The sequence below is a fragment of the Leucoraja erinacea genome, chromosome 7 (assembly GCF_028641065.1).
Source record: "Leucoraja erinacea ecotype New England chromosome 7, Leri_hhj_1, whole genome shotgun sequence".
In the NCBI taxonomy this organism is placed as follows: domain Eukaryota; kingdom Metazoa; phylum Chordata; class Chondrichthyes; order Rajiformes; family Rajidae; genus Leucoraja; species Leucoraja erinaceus.
This window is the reverse complement of record NC_073383.1, coordinates 56361357-56376195: the sequence shown is the minus strand read 5'-3', so window position 1 is coordinate 56376195 and position 14839 is coordinate 56361357.

The following is a 14839-nucleotide window of genomic DNA, read 5'->3' as shown; positions in this document are numbered from 1 at the left end:
AACTTCATCCTGTTCCTATACCTCCTTTTTGCGTCCTTCACCGCCCTTCGCAGTCTATAGGACTCTGCCTTGTAATCATCCATGTTACCGGATGTCAGGCCGGAGTTGTAAGCAGCAGTGAGAGCATTCAAAGCAATGCGAATGGATCTTTCAACCCAGTAGTTGGTTGGTTAGGAAAGAAGCTAACCCTTCCTGTCATCTTCTGTCTCTTGTGCCTTTATTCCATTAATTAATCCTTCATAACTGATTTGGCTATACTGCAACATGCAATGGAAAGCAGCATTTCACTTTCTCCTGTGCACAAAATTAGATTTGAGCAACTTCACACCGAATTTACACAGCAAAAACAAATAATTTGGCATGAATCATTTTTGATGCAATGTACACTTGGTCACATACTTAGCCACTTGATTAAATTATATTGCTGAACAGATGTAAACTTTACTCTACACTGTTAATTTTCTGGGTCATTGTTTCTGAGCAGCAAAAAAAGATTGATCTATTGGTGATTCAATAAAGCTTTGAAGAATGATGAAGGGATTTGATTGTTTTTGTATCAATAGTTTGCTACAACAATACGTTAAGGACAAACAGGGATCAAGATCTCAAGTTATGTAAGGGCACAACTGAGATCTGAGAAGGTGGCTTTTCTCTCAAAAAATAAGTTCATATTATGAATTCTAATTGTTTGAATTCCTCAGAACAAGAGCTGGAGTTGTTTTTGCGCAAGATCATTTTGGACAAGATTTATTATGGAGCATTAATTGGTACCAGATAATGCTGTTAGGGACACATTTTGATCAAAGTAGGAAGACATTTTCCAGATTTTCCCATTTTCCACCCTTAGGTTTTCCAAAATGACTTTGTCCATTGTGAGCCAGTTCCTGCTTTTATGTAGCTGCCTTAAAACATTTCCTGCCTCTTAAAATGAATGGGCAAAAAGGTATTATAGACCAGGGTAAACAGTTTCCTGATTTAGTGCACTTCAGTGAGTTGGTCCACTTCACATTTACTTTTCTAAACAACCATAAGTAGCATAAAAGCTCAATATTTCAAAAACAGGTGTAGTTTCCTGTTTACAAGTGTAAACAATTCTTAAATACAAAAATAGTTCAAAAGAGAAAGAGACTTATTGGATTTCCCCATAATAATATTAACAATATTCACAATAGTTACTGCACAAGTTCACCAGAGTTACTTCTTGTAACAAACTCATAACAGAACAAGGACAGTAGTAAATATGTTTGAAATAATTTTGCCCTCGAGTTTGTGTTTAAACAGGGCAACTCGTATGTCCAGTCTCTCGCTCTGGGTGATCGGAGCTCCAGCACACCTATGCCACACAGGGGAGTCCAACAATGGTGCACGGAATTCCTCAGTGGGAAATCTGCCCGCTCAGCTAAGCCAAGTTAGACCTGGCGCATGTTCTGCATACCGACTGACATGATTGTGAGGACGAGGCAGTCCACTTAACTGTGATAATTGAGTAACTTTTTAATTTAATTTAAATCTGTCTAATTATCGTAATTTGGGCGTTCATACTTTTCAGTGACTTATGGGCCTGTCCCACTTACGCAACTTTTTCGGGACTGTCGATACCCGTCATAGGTCGTTGCAGGTTGCCAAAAATTTTCAACATGTTGAAAATTCAGCAGCGACCAGAAAGACACTACGACTCTTTGGGCGACTGAGGAGACTACTCACGACCATACAAGCGACACCCTAGCGACATGTCGCGGGGTGAAGCCTGTATGGTCGTGTGTAGTCGCCCAAAGAGTTGTGGTCGCCGCTGGATTTTCAACATGTTGAAAATTTTCGGCGACCTACAACGACCTATGTCGGGTGCCAGCAGTCGCCAAAAAAGTTGCGTAAGTGGGACAGGCCCATTCATCTTCTTTAATCTTAGTGCAGCACAGGAGCACTGCTGGTAGAACTGCTGCCTCAAGCGCCAGAGAGCAAGGTTCGATCCTGACCTCGAGTGCTGCCTGTGTGGAGTTTGCACATTGTCGCTGTCACCTTGTGCCTTTCCTCCACGTGCCCTGGTTTCCTCCCCTATCCCAAAAATGTGTGGAATTGTAGGTTAGCATCTGTAATTTGTCCATAATGTGTAGGAAGTGGATGAGAAAGTGAGGTAACATAGAACTAGTGTGCCAGGTGATTGATGGACGGCATGGACTCAAAGGGTCAAAGAGCCTGTTTCCCTGCTGTATTTACAAACTAAACAAATTGGTAGGATATTCAGCTATGTGGATAGAAATTAGAAACAAGATGGGAATGATCACTTTGAAGATATCGTATTATAGCACCCTCCACTCCCCCACTAGTCAGTTGGTATTAGAGGAAGGATAGGGAAATTGCAGACAGCATTACGAATAATAGGGTACTCGGGTAAAATAAGTTGGGAGATTTCAAATCCTTAATATTGACTGGGTCACCAAAAGTGTAAATTGCTTGGATGGGATGGAATTTGTTAAATGTGTTAAAATTATATGGAGGGCACTATTAGACTATGTAACATTGGACCACCTGGTAGGGAACAAGGTAGAGTAAGTGACTGCAGTGTCAATGGAAGAGTTCTTTCGGACTAGTGACAATAATATTATTCTTTTTAAAGTGATTCTGGAGAAGGATAGGACTGGTCCACAAGTTAAGATCCTAAATTGACGCAAGACCGATTTTGGAGGCATAAAGGGCAATCTTGCAGAGGTCCTACATATAAGATTATTTGGTGAGTGGGAGGCTATCAAAAGTGATATAGTAAGCGTTCAGGGACAGTCTGTTCATGTGAGGGTGAAGGGTGATGGGCAAGGCTGGCAGGTTTGAGGAATCCTGGTTGATGGGAGATGTTGAGGCTCTGGTCAGAAAAAAAGGAGGTACATTAAGTTGAGGGAGTCAGGTTCTGGCAAATCCCTCAACAAAAAAAGAGCGTTAGAGTACACTTAGAAGGGAAATCAGTTCATAAAAGAGGATCCGGCAGACAAGGTAAAGGGAAATTCTAGAAAATCAAGAGATTCTACAGGCATAGTAAAAGTAAAAGGGTGGCTAGGGAGAAAATAGGCCCCCGTAAAGATCATCATGCCTATCTATATGTGGAGCCACAGAGGATGAACGAGATTTTAAATTAATATTTCTCATCCATTTTTATCGTGCTAAAATCCATGGAGCCTAAGGAATCAAGGCAAATGAGTTGTGATGTTTTGCACCATATATGAATCACCAAGGAAATATTAGCGGTCTTAAAGCACATTATGGGAGATAAGTCTCCAGGACCTGACCAAGTGCATCCTCGTATCTTGCAAGAAGCTGGGGAAGAAATTGTGGAGGCCCTTGCAGAGAACCTGCTGCATCATTAGTAGCCACAGAGGAAGTTCTTGACGACTTCTTAGACAGGTGCATGGATAGGACAGGTTTGGAGGGATATGGACCAAACGTGGGCAGGTGGAAGCATGATGGGATTGCTCTCAATAGAAGCATATTCTTTTGAGAGCAATCCCATCAGTTCAACTCATTTGTGTAGGAGGGAACTGCCGATGCTGGTTTAAACCAAAGATATAGACAAAATGCTGGAGTAACTCAGCAGGACAGGCAGAATCTCTGGAGAGAAGGAATGGGTGATGTTTCGGGTCGAGATGGTCTGAAGAAGAGTCTCGACCCAAAACGTCATCCATTCCTTCTCTCCGGAAATGCTGCCTGTCCCGTTTGGTTATTCCAGCATTTTGTGTCTCGTTCAACTCATTGGCTCTTTTCACAATGCCCTGCAAATTATTTTTTGACTGCCTATCCGTTTGCCTCTTACAAGCCCCGATTGACTATTTCCACAAAACTTACAAGCAATGTGTTGCAGATAATGTCTACTGTGCAATACAAGTGAGATAGGGCAATTTATCCACCACAAGGCAACCTTTGCTACACCAATTCCATCGCAGCAAAATCCTAGCAAAGATGGCACAGTTGTCTTATATCTCAAAGTCCTATTGACTGCCCAGCTTGTTTTTGAATGCCTTTGAAACTTACTTGTGAATGACAAAATGTTCTATGCATGTGATTGTGATTAAATCTTCTGATGGACTTTTGTTTCAGATTTAGTGAGAAGGGTGTAACAACAGTGCTCATAGTTATGGTTCAATTAGCACTCAACTTTAAAAACTGAGATAAAACTTAATGTTGTTAAATGTTCATGACAAAATTGTCACAAGACGTGCTGTTATGAAAAAGTCCATCTAAAAGGAAGTGATGTTCATCCTGCCAGCTGCGACAAGTAAACAATGCAAAGAGCACAGAGAACCTAAAACAGACATGAAAACAGGTCTTATTATTTTCAAGAACAATAATTAAGATGCAAGACCAAGGGGCTTATTTGTTATTTAGAATAAAATGAAATTTTCACTCGCTGTACCCCATTATATCATACAAGCTCATGTTACGTATTTATAGTCACTGGTTAGACCCGTGGTAAGTGACAGGACCAGAATTAGGCCATTTGGTACATCAAGTCTTTACCGCCATTCAATCATGGCTTGATCTATCTTCCCCCCTTAACCCCGTTCTCCTGCCTTCTCTCCATAACCCCTGACACCCATACTAATCAAGTATCTATCTACCTCTGCCTTAAAAATATCCGTTGACTTGGCCTCCACAGCCTTCTGCGGCAATGAATTCCACAGATTCTCCACCCTTCTTTGGACATTTTTACCAGAATAATATCAGAAACGAGGGATTTCATTTATGCTGAAAACTCACAATAGCTGAAATTATCTCCTTTGAACAGAGGGAAGAGTGAATAGAAGTGTTCCAAAAGATGTATGAATAATTCTGACAGGGCACATCGGGAGAAAGTGCTTCCCTTGCAAAATAGGCTGGATGGAGGTGGTAAGCAGTGGCGATGGTCTTAAAATAATAGGGAAGGTGAAAGTGGAAGAAGAATGAGAATTATTTGTCTCACTGAGCGTTTTGTTCTATTCATTTTTCAAGATGTAGATGTTGCTGCTAAGGCCAATGTTTATTCTCGGTCTTTGAGCAGGTGCTGATGAGTCACCATTCTAAACTGCGACTCTTCCTGATATTGGTGCTTGCACAAAGCTGTTATTGAGCCAGACTGCATTGATTCCAGATGATTCCTTGCAGTTGCCGCCCATGCTAGTGCTGCAGCTGCACTAAGTCTGTAACCACATGACTCCCAATACCCTGCTGTCATATCCAACACACTGCTACAAGTGGTGGAAATAAAAGCCTCAGGCCACCCTGATGACTCTCTGGTTTCAATACAACCTTCCCTAAGCTCAAAGGAGATAATCCTAACTTCTGAGGATCAGACTAATCAAAATTGATTGAAAACATAAATATCCATTGGAATAACGAATATGATAAAAATGTTTACCTTCAAAATGAAGATCGCTGACACCATTCAAATGGAAGGGCTGCGTTAGATGTGCTAGCTACTGCTGGCAAAATGTTCAAAGTCCAGAAATGAAACACATCCAACCTCTCAGCTCAGAAACTTACAGATTGTCCCTGGACTGAACAGTGAGTCCAGGGGCAGAACACAACCAGCATGTTCCTGACTTCTGCGCTGCAGTACCCAGGCACAGAAATCCAATACACACAGACACAGCTTAACATTTCTCTCCACAGGTTAATCAAAAAAGGCAAAACCAACGCGGCAAATAGGGTATAATATCTGACAGAGTATGAAGTTACTTGCCAGTAAGGAGAATAGAAAGTCAGAATTTCTTCTTAAACAGTGAGAAAGTAATAAACATAGTGTTCTGGTTCGTGAAAACAGCAGGTTAACAGGCAGATTTAGTAAGTTACAAGAAAGGGAAATGGTCGACACGAGAGACTGTAGATGATGGAATCTGAAGCAACAAAAGATCTGTTGGAGGAACTGAGCAAGTTGAACAACATCACGAATGAATCAGGGTTTTAACAAAACATCCACCATTCTTTTTACCCACAGGTGCTGCATAATGGAATGTCTGTTGACATTTATTTCAAGGAAGATGGCCTATCGGAGATGTTTCCTATAATTGCACAGGATCTTGGAACTTCAACTGGAATACAATGTAAAGTGTTGTCTTTATATCTAAAGTGTTGTCTTTATATCCTTTAAATATGAGCACCTTAGACTCAACAGATGAATATAAGGGTGGGGTTTAATGGTATGTTGTCCAATGGGGAGAGATTTACTCATTGGTGGTTACTCATTGGAGTTCAGGAGAATGTTTATGTCATAGGAGCAGAATTAGGCCGTTTGACTCATTAAGTCCACCTTTCCCACTCAACCCCATTCTCCTGCCATCTCCCCGTAACCTTTGACATCCTTACTAATCAAGAAAGAGTGGTCTTATTGAAATATGTAAGATTCTGAAAATGATTTACAGATTAAATGATGAAAGATTGTCTTTGTCTGTGAGTTTGAAAGTAGAGGGTAGAAGTCCCAAAGGGTCATCCATGTAGGCTGAGTTAAGGAGAAATTTCATCATTTAGTATTCTCTATCCAGAGGACCGTGGATACTCACTCACAGAATGCATGAAAAGAAGCAGAACTAATGGAGTCAAGAGATCTGGAGATCAGGAAGGAAAGTGGATGAGATAAAGGCTTATCAGTGGTCTTATTAAACGAGACAGGAAGCGTCAACGGCTGTATTATCTATTCTTGCTTCCATGTCTTGTTTTCTGTTGTTGTAATAAGGGAAGTTATGTTCCAGATTATATAGTGAGACTGGATGAGAATAGAATGGTGTAAAAAATCAGAGGATAAACATTGGAGGAAACGTAGCTACTCACTAAAACTGCTGAGGGTGAAGATTCCTCTTTTTATGAAGATTTAAAAAAAGGTAGGAATATTTCCAAATAAAGCTTCCGTAGGGCAATAGATATTGAGGAACATTAAAGGATGCTAAAGATAAAAATGCTTACACAAAAGGAGGAAACCTAGAGATAAAGGATCAAACTAAAGTAGTTTTAAAAATAAGAGTCAACCCAACATCGTCACTGGTTGGGTGAAAAGTCAACCCTGGCGCATAAACCAGATTCTATTGAGTTTCAAAGTTTCAATATATTCATTCAAAATGACAGCATGGATGGCGAAATTTCATTGCAGGGGAGTGAACGTTTCATCTGGGGGATTCAACTAAGTAATTACTCCTGCTTCAAACTCCAAAGAAGTTCAATGGAGGACAGCCACAACACAATGTCCATCAATTTCTCTGACAGTTGGAAAACTGATTTGGTTATGATACAACTAGAAATTTCTGCCATATATCCATTACAAATGAAAGGGTAGTACAATCAATCTCTTCAATATGCAGCAACAATAATATAATGTTACCCAACAGAACTCAAACATTTTATTGTTATTTTTATTGTTACTGGCTTGTAAAATGCACGGGAGAATTTGCGTAAAGTTGTATATCCACAAGTCAGGTAACTTGTAATCCGAGGTGCCCAGCATCACTTGATAGCAGACAGTGGAAAGGCTTTTAAGATTCACTGATGAATTTTCGACTGGAGCAGGGCTAACCTTTGACCTGCTCTTTAAGAGTAAGAGTCATTAAAGAGTAAGAGTAAGGGTCATTAAAAATTTTGCAGAGTGAAATAAATTGGCTGGGGACTTGCTTTCACAAAGGCAAAATCTCCAGAGGTTAAGATGCAACAAAGATTCATGTGGTTGCAACTGCTCCAACTTTTCTTTCGAGCTGTGCATGGGTTCCAACAACTTTGATTACAAAACTGCTCACGAAGCTTCTTCCACCTAGTTTGGTTGTTAAGAACCATGATTGATTCTGTTATGCCAGGATTGCACAGAGTTCACCTGATATATTAGTTGTCTGATCACTTAGCTATTATATGTTGCATTTGCTATTGGCATGCATGGAATCCTAAAATAAACATTTAAAATATTACAAAAACTCAGCTGGTCAGGACGCATCTGTGGAAAGAGAAACAGGGTTAACATTTCAGTTTTGAGAACCTAGGATGGGAACATAGAAACTAAAACATGGAACAGTGCAGCACAGGAATGAGCCCTACCAGCCACAATGTTTGTGCCGAACATGATGCCGATTTCATCTGCCTGTACATATCCCTTTATTCCCTGAACGTCTATGTGCATATCTAAATGCCTCTTAAATGTCACTATCATATCTGCCCCCACTACCACACCGAGCATGCTTTCCAGGCCAGCACTATTCTCTGTGTAAAATATTTGCCTACCCATCTCCATTAAACATTCCCCCTCACCTTATAGCTATGACCTCTAGTGTTTCCACCCTGGGGAAAAAAGGTTCTGACTGCCTTATTTATGTCTCTCACCATTTTATATACTTCTATCGTCTCCCCTCAATCTCTGATATTCCTGAGAAAACACTTCAAGTCTATCCAATCTCTCCTTGTAGTGGAAACCCTCTAATCCATACAGCATTCTGTTAAACCTACTCTACACCCTCTCCAAAGCCTCCACATCTTTCTTGTATGGGGCGACCAGAACTGCACGCAATATTCCAAATGTGGCCTAATCAAACTCCTATAGAGCTGCATCATGGCTTCCTAACTCTTACATTCAATGTCCCTAGTAATGAAGGCATACTTACCATACATATCTACTTGTGCTGCCATCTTCAATGAGCTATGAACCTGGACTCCAAGATCCCTCTGCATATCAATGCTGTTAAGGGCCTTGCCAGTAACTGCATACTCTGTCCTTACATTCAACCTCCCAAAGTGCATCACCTCACACATCCTTGGGTTAAACTCCATCGGTCATTTCTCCGCCCATTTTTGCACCAGTTCTATATCCTGCTGTATCTACTGACAGCATTCCTCACTATCTGCAATTCCTTCACTTGGAGTCAGTAGCAAACTTAATATCTACATTTGCAAATGGGTCATTTACTAATCCATCTACAATCAGGTCAAACAACAGAGGCCCCAGCACAGACCCCTGCAGAACTCCACTGGTCTCAAACCTCCTGCCAAAATATCTACCTTCTACCACAATCATTTGTCTTCAATGAAAAAGCCAATTCTGAATTTTTGGGTTTCTGAACCAGTTCTGAGGTTTCATCATATTGGCACCTTATTTCAAAGTATGCCAGGTCATGTTTTTTTATGATGCTCTTCTGTATTCTTCACTGAACCAGACATGGTTCCTTGTGTGATTGATTATAATGGGCAGCGGGAAGAGTTGCTTAGCACCAAGAATGTGGTGAAACATCTTTCTTCATCTGGTGAGGCCCCCAGCACCTTATATATCCCCAAGCTTGAGCTGCTAAATCTGTTCTTCATCCATCCGACTTAAGAAATAATTAGTGCAGGCTATTCAGCCCCTCAAGCCTGTACCACTACTCAATGAGATCAAGCCCGATCTTTCGTCTCAGTGCCATTTTCTGGTATAAACCTCATTTATCCTAACTCCCGTAATAATTAAAAATACGTTGCTCTCTGGGAACACGGTGCATGTATTACCTTGTGCATTGGGGCATGGGAATGGGATCCTGCTGTCATCAGGAAACAGGAGCTCTGTGTTCCTGCTGACTTGGACCTTCAATTTCCTGCTGATCTCTATAAGGGGTCAGCAGTTATGGGCAGAAGAATGGGGTTGAGAGGGAAAGATAGATCAGCCATGGTTGAATGGCGGAGTAGACGTGATGGGCCAAATGGCCTAATTCTGCTCCTATCACTTATGAACATGAAGTAAGAAGCTCCACTGCACTAGTGAATCAAGGGGGATTTCAGGAAACATAAGAATTAAGAACAGGATTAGACCGTTTGGTTCTTCAAATCCTCTTTGCCCTTTCCCATGATCATGACTGATCTTCCACATCAACACCCGCTTCCTGCACGTGTAGAGAATTTGTTTTGCTGCATTGTCTTATAATGTTGTACTCGTAAGTCTACAGCACAAATTAACTTTTCTATTTTGAGGTTCAGCTACATACACGTAGCATCATCTGCTCCAAAGTTACTGCCCCAATCCATCCAAAGCAACGACAATAACTGACTAATTTCATTTTATCTGTCATGTATGAATGAGTTGCAAACCAGAAATTGGGGTTTATGCTTTTCATTAAAATCAGAGACAAGTGAGCTGGTGAATCTAACAAATTTGAGGTAATTTTTGACCAAATTCCCCCATGTTCTCTGTGTGTTTTGTGAGCAAGAGTTGTTAACTTCTGGGATTTCCCCAGCTCTAATTTTAAGTACTCTTCCTTGTTGCAGTTGCAATTGCAGCACATGTTAATCAAAACCAACAAACAACCCACTGGTCATAAGGTCATAAGTTCATGTGATAGGAGCAGAATGAGGCCATTCAGCCCATCAAGTCTACTTTGCCATTCAATCATGGCTGATCTATCTTTCCCTCTTCACCCCATTCTTCTGCCTTCTCCCAATAACCCCTAACACCCGTACTAATCAAAGATCTATCTATCTCTACCTTAAAAATATCCATTGACGGCCTCCGCACCTTCTTTGACAATGAATTCCACAGATTCACCACCATCTGACTAAAGAAATTCCTCCTAATCTCCTTCGTAGAGAAACATCCTTTAATTCTGAGGCTATGACCTCTGCTCTCTTCCACGTGGAAACATCCTCTCCACATCCACTCTATCCAGTTCTTTCACCAAACCACTCTACCCAGGTTCTTCTCCAATGCTCTAATTTCACATTTAAAAACAATCTGTTAATTTGATTATTTAATTACTTGAGGAATCATAAGTATGTAAGTTTTTATATTTGATTTTATTTAGAATCATACAAAAATGGATCAAAGAAACAGGCCATTTAGCCCATCTAGTCTGTGGTGATCATCAACTACATTTACACTAATCTATGTTAATCCCACTTTTTATTCTTCCCACATTCTCATCAGTTGTCCTGACACATCCTAACACATCCTTACACGCCAAGGCCAATTTACCACAACCAATTAACGCAACATGTGCACATCTTTGGAATGTGGAAGGAAACTGGTGAATTGAGAGGAAACACAGGGAGTCCATGCAAACTCATCGCAGACAGGCCCCAGGATTGAACCAGGATTCTGATGCTGTGAACCAGCAGCTCTACCAACTGCACTGCGATGTCACCCAGGCTTTCAGACCAGCCTAGGGTCTCGACCCGAAACGTTGCCTATTTCCTTCACTCCATAGATGCTGCCTCACCCGCTGAGGCAAAGAGTAGGAGTAAACGGGTCCTTTTCACAATGGCAGGCAGTGACTAGTGGGGTACCCCAAGGCTCAGTACTGGGACCCCAGCTATTTACAATATATATTAATGATCTGGATGAGGGAATTGAAGGCAATATCTCCAAGTTTGCGGATGACACTAAGCTGGGGGGCAGTGTTAGCTGTGAGGAGGATGCTAGGAGACTGCAGGGTGACTTGGATAGGCTGGGTGAGTGGACAAATGTTTGGCAGATGCAGTATAATGTGGATAAATGTGAGGTTATCCATTTTGGTGGCAAAAACAGGAAAGCAGACTATTATCTAAATGGTGGCCGATTGGGAAAGGGGGAGATGCAGCGAGACCTGGGTGTCATGGTACACCAGTCATTGAAGGTAGGCATGCAGGTGCAGCAGGCAGTAAAGAAAGCGAATGGTATGTTAGCTTTCATTGCAAAAGGATTTGAGTATAGGAGCAGAGAGGTTCTACTGCAGTTGTACAGGGTCTTGATGAGACCACACCTGGAGTATTGCGTACAGTTTTGGTCTCCAAATCTGAGGAAGGACATTATTGCCATAGAGGGAGTGCAGAGACGGTTCACCAGACTGATTCCTGGGATGTCAGGACTGTCTTATGAAGAAAGACTGGATAGACTTGGTTTATACTCTCTAGAATTTAGAAGATTGAGAGGGGATCTTATAGAAACTTACAAAATTCTTAAGGGGTTGGACAGGCTAGATGCAGGAAGATTGTTCCCGATGTTGGGGAAGTCCAGGACCAGGGGTCACAGCTTAAGGATAAAGGGGAAATCCTTTAAAACCGAGATGAGAAGACCTTTTTTCACACAGAGAGTGGTGAATCTCTGGAACTCTCTGCCACAGAGGGTAGTTGAGGCCAGTTCATTGGCTATATTTAAGAGGGAGTTAGATGTGGTCCTTGTGGCTAAGGGGATCAGGGGGTATGGAGAGAAGGCAGGTACGGGATACTGAGTTGGATGATCAGCCATGATCATATTGAATGGCGGTGCAGGCTCGAAGGGCCGAATGGCCTACTCCTGCACCTAATTTCTATGTTTCTATGTTCTATGTTTCTCTAGCATTTTTGTCTACCTTCGATTTTAAAGGAAAGTGTAATTCCTGTAATTAATGTAATTGCTACTTGTAAATGGCTCTGCAACTTGAACTGTAGAAATTTCATCTGGATATTATTGTAGCGACAATAGATATTTCTTACTTTTAGGATTCTCTTTTAATTACATTCACGAATCTGATTAAGAAGCAGTTCCTTCTTAATCAGATTTTAAATAGATTTCTTATTCAATTTAATTTTGATCTAGAAAGATTTGGATTTGAAATGCTAGTTCTTCACACAAGGGTTAAAGGTTAATGTTTGAGCACCCCTCCCTAAGCTTATTCATGAATGTAATTAAAAGAGAATCCTAAAAGTAAGAAATAACTATTGTCGCTACAATAATACCCAGATGAAATTTCTACAGTTCAAGTTGCAGAGCCATTTACAAGTAGCAATTACATTCATTACATATGAGTAATTACATTAACCTATGGATTTTGTTGAAGGGGAAGTTGGAAGAATTGCACCAGCTGAAGGTTTGTTGTGAAATTTCTTTTTTTCTTGTGGTCACCTGCACTATCTCTTAATAAATTAATTCTGAATTCTCCACATTAAACTTTCTCCCAGCATCTGAATTCCCCAGTTGGTCAGTCTAACCTCACTTTCCTTTAACAGTTATTTTCTTTCTCTGGCAAGAAAGGACAGCACTTGTGACATTTGACAAGTTAGCAAATGCAACATGTGACATGGGGCTTCACTGATAATGACATGTGTTTCTGGCCAGAAGATCACCCTGGGGTTTAGAAGTCATGAATCATGTGGTTACAAACAGGACCATCAAGATTTGTGCAAGCAACATTATCAAACAACGAGTTGCAGCTGGTGTCTTGTATATAGGAGGGCAGAGAGAGACTCCATGTGGTCTATTGGAAAGTAGTTTTAATTGTACCGTAGGGTGAATGAAACTAGGTACTTCACCAGGAACAGAAGACGAACAGAAAATGGCCCACATAACTTGATATATCATCAAAAACACACAAAGAAAGTAACAGGAATAAAGGGGGAAAGGGTAGCATGGGCAAAGACACTAAGAGAAACATAGAAACATAGAAAATAGTTGCAGGAGTAGGCCATTCGGCCCTTCGAACCTGCACCGCCATTTAATATGATCATGGCTGATCATCCAACTCAGTCTCCTGTTCCTGCCTTCTCTCCATACCCCCTGATCCCTTTAGCCACAAGGGCCACATCTAACTCCCTCTTAAATCTAGCCAATGAACTGGCTTCAACTACCTTCTGTGGCAGAGAATGCCAGAGATTCACCACTCTCTGTGTGAAAAAGGTTTTCCTCATCTCGGTCCTAAATAATTTCCCCCTTATCCTTAAACTATGACCCCTTGTTCAGGACTTCCCCAACATCGGGAACAATCTTCCTGCATCTAGCCTGTCCAACCCCTTAAGAATTTTGAAAGTTTCTATAAGATCCCCCCTCAATCTTCTAAATTCTAGCGAGTACAAGCCGAGTCTATCCAGTCTTTCTTCGTATGAAAGTCCTGACATCCCAGGAATCAGTCTGGTGAACCTTCTCTGTACTCCCTCTATGGCAAGAATGTCTTTCCTCAGATTTGGAGACCAAAACTGTACGCAATACTCCAGGTGTGGTCTCACCAAGACCCTGTACTACTGCAGTAGAACCTCCCTACTCCTATACTCAAATCCTTTTGCTATGAATGCTAACATATCATTCGTTTTCTTCACTGCCTGCGGCACCTGCATGCCAAATTTCAATGACTGGTGTACCATGACACCCAGGTCTCGTTGCATCTCCCCTTTTTCTAATCGGCCACTGAAATAGCAAGTATAACCAACTCAGGAGAGGGTAACAAAAGAGAACCAAACAGAAAAGATCAAATGTAGAACAAGTGTAAGAATTTTCAAGGAAGCATCACATCTCTGACATAGTATGCTGAAAGACAAAGATAGAAATTGCAGGTTTCAAACAAACACCTGTAGATGCTTGCAGTCTCCACTATCTATCACCAATGACTAACCAAAGATGACCAAAATAATTAAATGGGAGACAAAACAATAAGCATCAGCACTGGATATAAAGGATTTTGATTTCTATAACTTACACTGACTTTTAACAACATGTTGAGGGATATATTAATTATGCTTTTCTGAAATTCAACCAACATTATGTATTAAGCAAATACGAAATTATGAAACGAAAACCGCAAGATGTTGCAATTGACATGTATAATCTCAATGTGCTATTGCATCATCATTTCACAGACTTACAGATGGTGTGTCAATAACAAAATATAGATAATGTTCTTCTTCCAAAAGAGTTAAAGTCCTGTCCCACGGTACGAGTTTATTCCAAGAGTTCTCCCGAGTTTGCCTTATTCAAACTCGGAGATTTACTGTAATGACCACTTGTCGGTACTCTGGGACATTTTTCATCATGTTGAAAAATCTTCACAAGTCTTCCAGTGCTTACCTGCCGTTAGCGAGTCTTCCCGAGTACCTGCCGTTAGCGCTAAGAGACGTCCCCGAGCTCCGACGTACCCGCTATGTTCATTCTCCATGCTTACCACGA